Here is a 10,263-nt window from a genome sequence, read left to right on the forward strand (position 1 = left end):
GGATAGAACTCAATATTTGTTGTCCCACAGGTTTTTCACAAACAAATCTTACTATATAAGATTTACACCCAGCACACATACCTGTGATTTTAGCTTAAAAGCTTTTCTACTTTCCAAAGACCATATTTTCACACTACCCATTTACAAATCCACTGGTTTGAACCATGAGTGTAACATATGAGTTGCCAACATGGAAGTATTTTTCTTGCCAAATCTGTGAAATACTAGGTCTAAATGCACAAAAATACTTACATTTTTCAAAATAAAATTAAAACACTTTGGGAGATTAAGAACCCAAATTCATAGATTGTGACCCTCAGAAAACATCTCTTGGCCTTCTATGATAGAATAATTACATCAGTGAACAAGGGAAAATCTATGAATGTCATCAATCTGGGCTTCTGTAAGATCTTTCACACAGTCCCCCTAAAACATCCTTTTTTTAAATTGCAAAGAGATGTGTTTGATATGTGTGTAGTTTGGTGGATAAGGAAATGGTTGGACAGTCTTTTCCAGAGGGCCATGGCAGGCAAGAATTATTATTAACATTCCTGTTTATGGTACTCATATACTCACCTCAGATAGCACTTCTCATTTATGTTTGCTATTGGCCAATATCAATATAGCTCCCTGTGCAGCAAGCTGGCTTTCTGGATCTGGTATGTATGCACCTGTCCCTCCCTGTGGGAATAGCTGCATGGATTCCACCACACGTCAGGATTCTTGTAAGTTATGGATTGCAACAATATACCTAGAACTCATTTCTAGATATAGCCCTAAGTCACCTGTTCAAAGTCATGCCAAATTTGTAGCAGAGCAAGAGATCTGATCCATATTGCAATGCTCAAAATTCTCTATTCATGAATAGTCCATCCTCTTGCCCTCCTACTAAACGTCTTCCCTAAACAAGCAGGAAAATAAAACCAAAATTATAAAATGCTTTCAGGCATATGGTGTGATTCTTGGAATGTCCTGTGCAGAACGAGGAATTGGATACAACGATCTTGATGGGTCCCTTCCACTCAGTATATTTTATGGTTCTATGATAAAATCCTAAGGCTATTTTTCTCACAACTTTGAAAAAGAAGGAGGTATGATGGTGGATGGCATTTACATTTCAGCTGTAGAACCTCAGTATGTGACATTTTCATCTGTAGTAACTTAAGTACTCCACACAAAAAAATAAGCACACATTTGAAAGGTCTCAATGCCTATGAAAAATGTAGACTGCAAGAATAAGTGCCCTGGCAGCTCTGACAAATCTGTAACTTTGGTTTTGTTCCCAATATGGCCATGTACCTCAGCCTTCCACCTATAAATTGAAGCTGAACAAACTAAGCTTTAGAAATATTCAGCTCTTTGATTTCAATGAAGTATTGGTTGGCTTTTATTTTAATTAATTCCAATACCTTAAAATATAAATCTTCTTTCCCTTCATGTCACATCACTCAGAACTTTGCAGTGATTAGAACACTCATAATTTAAAGGACTTGAACTTCTATAACTGCAGTTTTAAAAGTCAGTTATATTATGGAATTCAGAAGTTATAGTTTTGGGGGTGAAATAGCATTTTTGGACCAGTGAGCACATGAGTGCTGCTGCACTGGTAATTTATTTTTGCCAAGGAAAAAAATCTTGAGTGGTGTGAAATTTTGGCTACCCTTGATTTTAAGTTCAGGGACTACTGACAGGAGGCCCAGACACTTTGGACTGCTGCTGGAAGGCTGCATCGAATGTGTCTCCTATTTACTTTTTTGTCTTATAGACAGTTTTGTTACAGAAAAGAAATAATGTTATTTACAAGATCTTTGCTACTCAAAGCCTCAGATTTTATTTTCCCTAGTATTGAAAGAAATAGAGAGTGATGGATTTTATTTGGGCTTTGCTGAAGTAAAAAGGCAAATGCTTTTTGCTGAGAATGTGGATTGTTGAACTATCAAATAATAAAATTCCAGGCAACTGAAATATCACAAAGACAAATATTTGGACTGTTGATTTGCGTCCATTTTTACTGGTTTTCTTCAAGCATTTTTATTACTGTCAGGAAAAAGGTTGGGTTTTTTTTAATTCAAAGAATAATTGCTGTGTGGAGGCACTACAACAGAGATGTTGGACAAGTCCAGTGCTGTACAATATTCGTTTTAGATTTTGGCAAAATATCAGCTATATTAACATTAATGAAGGTCTTGCCTACTGATTGAGGATTTTGCCTTGCAAATTGTAGCTGTTTATGTGAAGAGCTCCAAGTTGTATTTCCATCAGTTGTTCTCAGAACCAGCTAAGAATCACGGGAGTGAATGTTGCCTACATCTGTAACTTCCCAAAGAGTGAGTTAGTCCACTTTGCATAGCTCAGTGATACAGCCTTAATATCTTCAGGCTCCTCTTCTCCAGGCTAAACAGACCAAGTGACCTCAGCCACTCCTTGCATGGCTTCCACTCAAGGCCCTTTACCATATTTGTAGTTCTCTGGACTCTCTAATATGTCTTATATTGTGATCCAAGACTGCAGTGACTGGCATGGAATAGAGTGGAACAGTCACCTCCTTTGACCAGCTGACAATTCTGTGCTTAATCCAAGATGGTGAAAAATACAGTCTTTTCTCTCACTACTTGTAAAGTGTCTTGTTTGCAAAAGCCTATGTGCAATATTTTTTTGAATTCTTCCATCATGCAGACTTATGAATATCCATACACATACAAACATATGGAAATCTCAATTAAAATATCAATTACTGCTTTGGATTTCCTTCAGGTTGTCCTGTTGTTGTTTTTTGTAGTTGTTTGCTTGTTTGTTTTTCTTTTTTATTTTTTATTTTTAATCCAAGAAACAATATACCACCGTAGACCTAGACTTTCCTGATCTCTCATATTACTTAAACAGTATTATGAGAGCAACTTGCTAACTTTTTCTTCATAAATAAATTATTAAATAAGGGTGAAAATTAAAAATTAAGTAAAAAAAAGAAAAAACTCTGTGACAATTCTTGAGCACACAAAGTTGGCACATCTTTCTTCAGGCCCATTGTTAAACACTGCATGTAGGACAATGTGCTGTAGCTTGCCAATCTGAGAAAAAACAGTCATTGTGCTGAACAACATCAAGGGCCCATTGTCTTATTCACCTCTTTTCCTCACGTTCCTTTAATAACTGAACTGTTCAAAGATCACAGGCCATTGTAAAACAAGTATACATTAGCAGAAAGGGACATAACCTATGGCCATATAATTCTAATTCAAACAATTTAATACCTATCCCTGGGAGTCCAATTGTAATGCTCAGTCAGAGAATGAGAGGCATCACAATTGGCTCAGACTCATATGAAAACAGGTGGATTAATTGGTCCTGCTGTCCTGTCTATATTAGCAATAGTGCCTCTCTGGCCCCACTTCCCACGCATGTGAAATATAGATAATTTAGAGGGACACTTAATAGAGAAAAAGTGTAGCTCTCTGTAAATACAGCTAGGGTGAACAGACAACTTCTGAATTTCCCCTGGTAAGGTATTAGGATTGTTATGTGTCAATTGAGAATATAGCTGCAACTGTCACCTCAGAACATTGCTTGAAAGAGAATAACCTTTGTGTGCTGTAATATTAGGGTATCAGTTGTACAGAAATAGCTAAAGAGTTTACACTAGTGAAATATAACATTGCACTTTAAAGAGTATATAAAGTCATATATGACAAATAAATGACTGCCCCCAGGAAGTATATTAGAATTTTTTTTTCTATGAGCTAAAGAGTTACAGATGGTAAAAGTGTAAAAGAAGTAGTTTGGATAAGACCATATATTAAGCCTTAAATGAAGTATTTACATTGGGTTTCACTATGGAAATGGTAATTTCTAAAACTGAACTTTATTGTCCTAAGGGTATCTTTTAAAGTTTCAGGAGTGAAGTGTAGAACTAATTTGTTAAATGAAGTATACAGTGTTACTATGACCATTTGGTATTCCTTCAAAAGTTTCAAGAAACCTAGATATAGACTTAATGTATGGAGTATTACTTAATATTGTCTCCATGTCAAAAGGACAGAAGAAAAGAGGTACTTTGAATTATTATTTTTTTTAAAAATTTCCTTTTAGAAGAATGTAGAAAACTGCAGACTTTGATCTCCAAAGTGTGACAATCTGATAAGAAAAGATGTTATGAGGCTCAGGTAAAGCACATATTAGGGAAGAGTGAGTTTGCCTTTTTTAGAAAGAATAGTGATTGCTATTACACCCATAGTTTATTTATTATCTTTAATTCATTGTAAAAGAGACATACAGCATGTGTCATTTTTGGGCATGATGGGGTATTCTGCTTAGGCTTTGGTTGCTACTCCCAGGCTTTTCACAAATCCTTTCTCATGACTGCTAGCCCTGTACATCCGTCTGGGGTCCCCCTGCCTGTCTAGGGCATCTCAATTGGCCTTGGCTGCATTTATATGGGTGCATCCAGCCTTTACTGCTCAGGAGAAATTCAAGTAAAATGAGACAGACATTCAATATAAGGTTGGGAAAGCAGAGTAGGATTCTCTTCAAAACAGGCTTTTGACTTATTGACACAATATACCACCCACCTAATTTTCAAACTGAGCAATCTGGTACAATTTAAGAGACATTTTTAAGGATTGATTAGTGTCACTGTACCTTCCTGTATCTCCAGAAAGGTTATGTAAAATTGTTAAAGTAAATCAAGGATTATTTAGGAGAAAAGAAGCATGGAACCTTAGTCACAAATCCTGTGCATGTTATTTGGTCCACCTGATGCGAAGAAAAGTAGTCTATGAACATTATTTTTGAAAATATGAAGTCTGATAATCAAATAGTTGATTGCAAATCATTTTCTCTCGAAAGCTGTATTCACTCAATCCTTAAAAATAGGGCATTAAAATATCATTTACACCATATTTTAGAAACAAAATTCAAACCATATATTCATATGACAAAAAAGAGGATATTTATGGATTCATAGCTCTTTAAATATTATACTATGTCACATCTCAGAAGTGTAGGACACCATCAAATCATTCACAACAGCAGTGCTCCAATGAGCTTTCAGACAGATCTCCATATCTTAACACCACTCTATTTCCTTGATGTAAACTGGTGAAACCTACTAGCTGCTATTAAATAACATTGAAATTCAACTATTTTTCTCAGAGAAACATTTAGAATGAATTAATTGTTCTTTCTAGAAACAGTCAGATTTTGAGCATATATACATGCCCATGTTTTAGTGGCAACCCTTAATTATACTTGCCCTTTTTTCTTGGTCAGAAAAGAGGAAATTAAACCCAAGGGAGACCAAGGACTTTATTCTCCAGTTGTGTATGTCATATAGTCATTCTCAACTTTGCAAGGTTAAAGGGGTTTTTCATAGTGTTTTAAACTAATTTTGCATTGTATTGCTTTCATTTATATGAATATAAAAGAGAGACAGCCCTCAGCATCCTTGTGTTTTTCCTCTGCCTTCTGCTGGTTTTTTTTTTTTTTTTTTTTTGTTTTGTTTTTGTAATGTATAGAACTTAGAAGGAGGTTGTGCAACCTTTGCTTTTTTCTTGCCATGGCAAACCTGGTGGAATGAAAGCAACCCCATATGTAAACTAATGGAAAAATTTTGGGGATAATTTTTCAGGTATGGACTCTCTGACCTCTGGAACCTGACAGATATTGCTGCAGCATTATTAAGTCACTCAGGCCTCCAGGTGGAATTAAGGAGGCAGGAATGGCCACGCATTTCAATCTGTGCAGTTAACCTACTTAGATTAGAATCTATTATTTATGGTGATTATCAAGCACTGCAGCTCTTGTAAATGGCAGTAAGTCAGTGCTTTGATAATAATTAAGGTATTCATTATAGGATAAAAGCAGAGGTCAGCTTCACTTCTGTCTTTTGAAATAGATTGAGCATAAGGAATTACAAGACTGAAGAAATTATTGCCAGAAAGAACTAACATAACTTTTTTTTTCATCTTTATTCTGAAGCTGTGTTTTCACAGCTTTCTATATTCATGGTAGCAGTAAAACTAAAAGGTCCCTAATGCCTTCTTTTAAGGAGTTCATTAGAAAGCCGTTAGTGAAGTTTTGTGTATTTTTATTACTACTGCACTCTGGAATGAGACACACAATACCTACAGGAGTCTGAAAAATGGAAGGAAATCATGCATGCAAAGCATATAAACTTTGCACTCTTTTCTGTCTTTTTTATTGCACTGCATAATAAAGCGCCTTGTTGTTTGAGCATATACACTACTTTATTCTTTAATAATGCAACTTAAATGTCATAGATATCTTACAAAGCTTATGTTTATAAAATTTATTAGACAGTGATATGCTAAATGACTCTTAGGGGATTTGGATATTGCTGAATATTGGAAAAACCATAGGTAGGACTAGCAGATTTCGTGCTATTTACCTACTGAACTAAATCAGCCTAAAGATATACCATATTTAGCAATTAAAAATAAGAGGGGGAAATGTTTGCTTTTTACTGCATAAAATGTCTGTTATGAGTCACAAGTTTTCTTAACATTCTTAAAAAGCCATCAAGTTTTAACGGAATTAATTTTAGCCAGTGACAGTGTCCATTTTTCATTAGATATTGCCATCAAAAAGATACTCCTGCATATACATCAGAGAAGTATGAAGACCTGTCAGTCCAGTAAAAGTACATACCGTTAATATATATTAATGTTATGGAAGAATAAGAAAAGTAAGAATAACTTGTATAATGTACATATGTTTAGTTCTTTGTTTATTCTCTGATATAAGAATTGTACTGGTTTGAGAGCCAAATGTTTTAATTTGGACAAAATTGTATGTGTGAGAGTCACAGATCAGTTTATCCCATATGCAAAAAATTATTTAGCTCTCCTCACCCAAGCACTCGTGGAAAATAAGAGCTAACTACTTGCTTTTCTTCACAAACCTGAAGAAATGGACAGAAGACTGAGTAGAGAAGAATGGAGAATGGACAAAGTCTCTACAGGATTGCCTTGCACATAACTCTGGGGAGATGAAACTAGTTTTAGTCAAGTTCCTCTGTCAGAATCAAATTATTGACATTTTGAAAAACTATTCCTTTCATGAGATGTAAGAGGGACTCCTCCATCTGTGTTTTGCATCAATGTCCTCTAAAGATTGGAAGTAAGCCTTTTGTTGCTATCTGGGCACAACACATATTCCACGTAAAGGCAGGAACTTACTGATTGTATTAAAAAAAGGAAAAATCATGAAATATCTTCAAAATGAATCCAAATATATCTTATTTTTGTTTTCCAGAATTTCAGTAATTATTTTGGATAAAATTCCTGCCTTAACTCCAGTGTAAAACTAAGAAAACTCAACATCTTTTGTAGCAGATGGCATTAGGACTGCACTACAATTTAAAAAAAGAGAAAAGGAGAAGAGATAGACTGTTAGATTTCTTAATTTGAAAATGTGGACAGAAAATGCACATAGAAAATAGAGAGGAAGCAAGGATAAAAATAACATCCTCAAAATGTTTGAATAAGCATTAAAATCTTTTTATACAGGTCAGAGATTCCAATACATTTGTACTATATTAGAAGTTGATGTCGTGGTTGTGTTTTCCAGTAATGCTATGTGACTTCTAAATGAATTCCTTTACAGATTCTAATTTGCCATTAGCAGAAAATGCTGATTCACCGTCTATGAAGCATCAGATTCTGAAAATTGCTAAAATAAATAGGTTGGCATGGTGAATGAAGATAGACGAGCATTAATGATACCCTTAAATTTAAATGGTGTTCCCAGGAATTTTTGTGTAGTCTCAAGTCACCTTTCATTTTTAACAGAGTTGTTATAATTATTTTTTCAAAGAAATAAAAATGGAGAAAGGCAAGCTACAAAAGCAACTCATCACTAGCACTCCTAGTTCATATCATCATGGGTTGCTTTCTTTATGCTTTCTCTTTTCAGATCTTAGAAGGATTCTTATTTAAGTCATTAATCAGACAACATTTGATTTGAATCTTCCACTTGTTCATAGTTAGATAAAAAAATTGGTTATTTGATACTAAAATTATTCTGTAAGACATCTAACACCTTATGGGTAATAAATAGAAGGGATGGGAATGGCCTACTGTTTTTCTTTCCCAAACCTTTCTATTACATTACATTCTTTCCATTTTACTTCCCCAAGCCTTCTCTTATGCAGTCTGTAGAGGCACAACTCTGTCAGCTTCTCCATGTAGCTCAGATCCTCCAGTTCCTTAACCATCTTCATGGCCCTTCTGAACTTGTTCCAGTCTGTCCATGTCTCTCTCGTGTGTGTGAGTCCATCACTGGATGCAGTGTCTCAGACATGTCTCACAAGCACTGAGCCAAGAAGAACCACCTCCCCTGATGTTGGCAATGCTCTGCCTAGCAGAGCTCAGGAGCATGGAGGTATCTTTTGTTATTATTTGACCTATTTGATCTCTTTCCCTAATGTCTTAAGTTTCACCCAAGCACCCTTCCGTTCTGTTGCTTCTCTTCCCTGTATCCCCTTTTTCCTCTGTTGCCTTTCTACTTCAGCACTTCTCCCACTTTTGTATGTCTATTGAACCCCCAGTGCAAAGAAAAATGGACAAAATATATTCTTCTGTTGATTTTGGCTCAGGAGCCACACAGTGGTTTTTAGGAACCACACAGTGTTACTTAAGCAGTTTTCTCTTCCCCCTGATCTGCCTGGTCTAGAACCTGGAAAGAAGCCCACATGAAGCTGCATATGACAACCCAACTCAATGCCTACAGGAGTTCTATGCCAAGCTCAGTTTGCCTCATATCCAGGTTTAAGGACATTGGAGTAATTACACTTTTACATTTATGCCAAAATGAATCAGCCAATTAGTCACATTTTGTTTAGAGTGAAATTCAAATTAGTCTTCACTGAAGTCACCAGAATAATGTTGTGTTGCAACTGCCAGTATGCAGTGTTCATGAGTCATGTTACAAACGTTATGAAATAAGTTAAAAATTATGCCTTTTAAAATAGTATATCTAGAGATTTATTTAGTTTTGTTATTTTTTTGTTTTCTCCACTACTCCTAAACCTTAATTTTCATGTTTTCTTAAATTTATCTCTGAGGACTAAACTCAGACTATTTTTATTTTAAAATTATAGACTCCATTATCCTCAAGTAGCTGCAAGTGTCCAGTCTTTCAAAAGGACTCTGTCTATCATGAGGTTTGGCAATTTTGCCACAAGACTTTATTCCAATGAGTACTCTGGGAGGCTAAAAACAAAGCATGAAACCAGTACTTATTAAATCTCTAGTAGCCCATATTTCTTTTTCTTTATTGTTTTACTGAACATATATTTTGCTGTCCTTAACTTTGGCCATGTTACTATAAGAGTAGAACACTGGCATGCATTTTTATGTCAAACCCAAAACAGACCCAGCATGAAATATAAGGAATGAAAGTCAATTATTTTTGTTAACCATCCAGGCTAGCATCAGTGAAACACCAGAAATGTTCAGAAATGCCACTTGCTTCATTTGATCCTCCTTCTGACAGGAACTCCATACAAAAATATGAATCTTTAGTGAATATGGATAATTTTGCAAAAGAAATGATTTATTGGTGTCCTGACTGCATCAGTGTTCCACAAAGTTACTTGCCACCTAAAGGTCACCTACTTCGTTGAGAAGTAGATGTCCAAACATTTTTTTCTTTTATTGTGGTTCTGCATTTTCTCCCACTATATTTGCTCCCTCAATGGTGAAGTAAAAGCCATTAATTACTTTTACAATTTCTAATACAGCTCTTGTTGAAATCTTCGTAGCTCTGTCTTGCAATTAATAAGAATGACCTTAATGGTTTCAAGGTATTTAACCTCAGATGCCTGGAAAACGTTATGAAGATTTAATGTATAAAATCATTATTCTGTTTGTTTTTTTAACCAATACAGACTCTGATCATGTTTCCCTGATTCCTAGGATTTACACTGAGCACTGAAAAAGGGAAAAAGGTGAATAAAGCAACACTCCTACACAAACAAAATAGAAGGAGGAGGATCTTTTGTCACTTAGCAAATTGAACGCTGAAGTCTGGTCACTGGGTCAAAGTCAGCTCTTGAGAAAAATCAATACCATTTACTTCCCAGGGTTTTCTCTTCTTTATCAGTCCCTAGTCTCCAATGGCAGCCAAAATCCAAGTCTGTGCTGGCTCTTCACTATGAGGAATACCCAGATACAAAAGAAAATGTTGACATTTCTTCTGTTTAACCTGACAAATCATCATTCAAACTGTGTAGTCAAATAATGAAAA

This window comes from Sturnus vulgaris, chromosome 5 (assembly GCF_052056855.1).
Source record: "Sturnus vulgaris isolate bStuVul1 chromosome 5, bStuVul1.hap1, whole genome shotgun sequence".
NCBI classification, from domain to species: domain Eukaryota; kingdom Metazoa; phylum Chordata; class Aves; order Passeriformes; family Sturnidae; genus Sturnus; species Sturnus vulgaris.